The sequence below is a fragment of the Bidens hawaiensis genome, unplaced genomic scaffold (assembly GCF_021521415.1).
Source record: "Bidens hawaiensis isolate Kalapana, Puna unplaced genomic scaffold, B.hawaiensis_p1.1 tig00024293_1, whole genome shotgun sequence".
NCBI lineage: Eukaryota > Viridiplantae > Streptophyta > Magnoliopsida > Asterales > Asteraceae > Bidens > Bidens hawaiensis.
The window spans coordinates 94,102-97,679 of record NW_027493830.1 but is presented as its reverse complement, the minus strand read 5'-3'; positions in this window follow the sequence as shown (position 1 = coordinate 97,679).

Sequence of the window (3,578 nt, the reverse complement as noted above, 5' to 3'; positions counted from 1 at the left end):
TTCTCTTAAACTAATACGTTCAGGTAATACATTCTGACAAAAAACAAACACCTTTAAATGTTCAAGTTAAACGTTCTGACAAAAAACGAACACCTTTAAACGTTCAAGTTAAACATTCTGACAAAAAATGAACACCTTTAAACGTTCAAGTTTAGAAATTCATAACAAAAAAGTTTATAAGTTCTGTTTAGAAGTTCAGAACAAAAATTTTTAGTAGTTTTGTTTAGAAGTTCAAAACCCTAATCAGAGCTCATATATGAAATTAAACATTCTACACAAACCTTTAAACGTTCGGAAGCTCAGATCTGAAATTAAACTATCTGTAACATGAAATTGAACGCTGAAATCACTTCATAGAATCTCGTAATCATCAAGAAATCATCAACCGACCATCGATTTAATCATTGATTTCATCATATGAACAAATCTGGAACGTATTTAGACTTCTATCAGTTGAAATCAATTTTTAAATTTTCAGTTCAATTGAAGTGAAGACTGCAATGGAGTTAGTGGCGATGGTTGAATGATCGTAACGGTTAAGTGGGATGAAAACGAATTGAAAGAATTTACAATATTGTCGTCGCGTGTTTTTTGAAATCAACGGTGTGAGGGTGTCGCATACGTAATATGCGATAAGAGATTATTGTATTGGATCTTTTATCTATATATATGGGTCACTTAAAGTCATCATATAGCATAACCAAAATGAATTGTCTTTTGAATTTTTGTTTCATGTTCTATTTTGTTTGACAGTCTAAACGAAATGATTTAGGAAGACTTTTTTTATTTGATCTACAACTTGAGTGACTTACAACCGTTTGATCCATTGAACCATTTCTTTTTCTTTTGCTAAGAATTTTGGGTGTAAAATTTATTCTGTAGCAATTTTGGGTTGAATCTGTCTATGTCTATGGTTGCAACAATGGAAGTTGGACCAAATTTTGAAATTTGTCTACTTGACTTTACCTTCTATGATTACTATTTTTGCATATATAGATAATGTCAACCGGTTAATTCCCATCAATATATAGAAAGGTTCATAAACTAATCTAATTCGGCTATTTTTGTAATACCAATTTTGACTTTTAAAAGTCAATAGATACATTTTGTACTCTTCATATATTTTTTCTTTACAACTTGCATGAACCAGAACATGAACTTAAAATGGTATAAGCTTACCCGTTTTCCAAATCATTTTAGCCATCACTATTTTCTCTTTGGTTTTGTGGTCACAAATAGGTTTCGATTTTGGTTAACATCTGTTATATTTGTTAGTTTCGATTTTGGTTGACATTTGTTATATTCATTACTTTGTATCTACCTTTTTTTTCTTTTTCTTGTTGATATATGGGCTTGGATTTTGGTGGCTATATGTAGTTTTGTTTGGATACGTATGCTTAAGGTTTTGGCTTATATAGTTTTACTTGTCATTCTTGGAGTCTTTAGAAGAACTATATGAATTGTATGTCTTTTCGCTTATGCAGTATTTATATCTATATATGCAGCGCGCATAATGTATACACAGTTCCAAACAATCATAAGCATACAAAAATTCTAACTAAACCCCTACTTGGAGCTGATACATATGAGGGGAAGAAAATGATGAAATAAACGAGGACATTTGGCTAAAAATAAGCCAAAACTCTATCAATAGCGCTACACACATGAATAGCATGAATAGCTAAATGAGAACCACATTTTGTACGTTATGAAGATAGGCTGTCTAAGCACAACTGCAAAGTGTTTTCTTTTTATTTTTATTTTTTTCTTTTGAAAAAAAGCAATACATGTTCAACAAATAATTGTATAACTATGTAATAATGATGAAGCTTATAACGCTAATTATCTAATTAAGTCTTTACTTTCTCAAGTGTGTTTTTACTTTTCAAAATAGCTTTATGAATGGTTTTTACAGGATACGCAACCCAACCCAACACAACGTAGGGTTGTAAGAACATATATATTAATAATTGGTAACTTGCCATTATCTCACATATGCTCACTGTTTATAACATTTATTATTTTTTAATTGTAGTGTTAATAGCAGCAAATGAGTTAAGGCAGCTAACTTTTTACAGGTGTGCAAACCGGTACGAGATAACTAGTTATTAGAATTAAGAAACATCTTTGGCCATACGCAATCGACTATTTTGATGCCTGTTTTGATACACTCATGTTGCTAAAATATCCACTATATTGGGCTGTTAATTGCTCTAGCAACTATTAACAACCTTGTCACTCCCAAAATAGATATTAAAACAACATTCTTGAATGATGAATTTATTTGATGGTGGAGACATATATGAAGCAACCATGAGGTTTTTATTGTGCCATATAATAACCATAAGGCGTGCAAGCTGATTAACTCACTTTATGGATTAAAACAATGAGTTTGTATTTAACATTACATTTTCAAGGATCAAGGTCATAAATTGCATAACTACAACGTAGTATTCGGTTAAACATACATAGATAATATTTACTTTGAGACGATACAGCACCAGGCGCCTGACTCTTCGCCAAACGCCTTATAATCCTAAAATGGCTGAGAAAACCTTTTTCATTTCTACCCTAGCATCACCAACCACAGCTGATTTCACACGCCATGCAATATGATCATTGGGCCTAACCAAAATGGCACCCCGATGTGTCATTTTACATGTATCCCCACCATGATGATGTATTTGATGGATGTCTAACTTCGACAACATCAACATAGTTTTCCCATGGTGCCAATGATGTTTTAGTTCTTGCATCCCCATTCATTAAACCGTTTGGCCACATAACACAAGCCTTAACCAAGATGTTATGTTCATTTGCGACTTCTAGTACAGCATGAGCTAACCTATAGGATGAATCTATAGGTGCAATTATGAGAAGAAACTCGACTTTGTCTCTAGATATAAGATCACCTAAAGCATGTAATAAGAATCAAAGGTCAATAAAAACATTAGTTTTCTACATAATGTTATACATCAAAGTAATAGATACAAACATGATAGAATTAAAACAATCTAACCAATTTGGATGACTAATCTTTGATGCTAATGGCTTTTTCTAAGATCTTAATTACCTTGATCTTCAAAAGGTGGATGGATGGGATAACTCCCTTATAATTGGTGGTGAAAGGAGGTGGTTGAAGAGAATTTAGTGTTCTTGAAGGTGTAGATGGTATGCATTCAATGAAGAATGGCAAGGTATCTATAGGTTGATTTGGGATGTCACCATGGTCGTGGTGAGCTTGGCACGACCGTGTTGATCATTTTGTCTTATTGAATTAAATGTTTGTTGTCAGATGGTACAACAGGAGAGAGAACACGCCGTGGTGAGCTCGGACACAGCCGTGGTGAGCTTGGAAGCTTCTATTTTGTCTTTTCTTTTGTACTTTTAGCATGGGCGTGTTAAGAGTCAACAAGACATGCGTTAAGCTTCAGAATCTTCTATTTTTGTCTTTTCCTCTTATATTTTTAACATGGGGGTGTTTTGATGTCAACAGGGCGATGTTATGACTTCTGAATTTCGTCTTTTCCTTATATGCTTATAATATGGCCATGTCTTGCTTCCATATGGGGTGTATT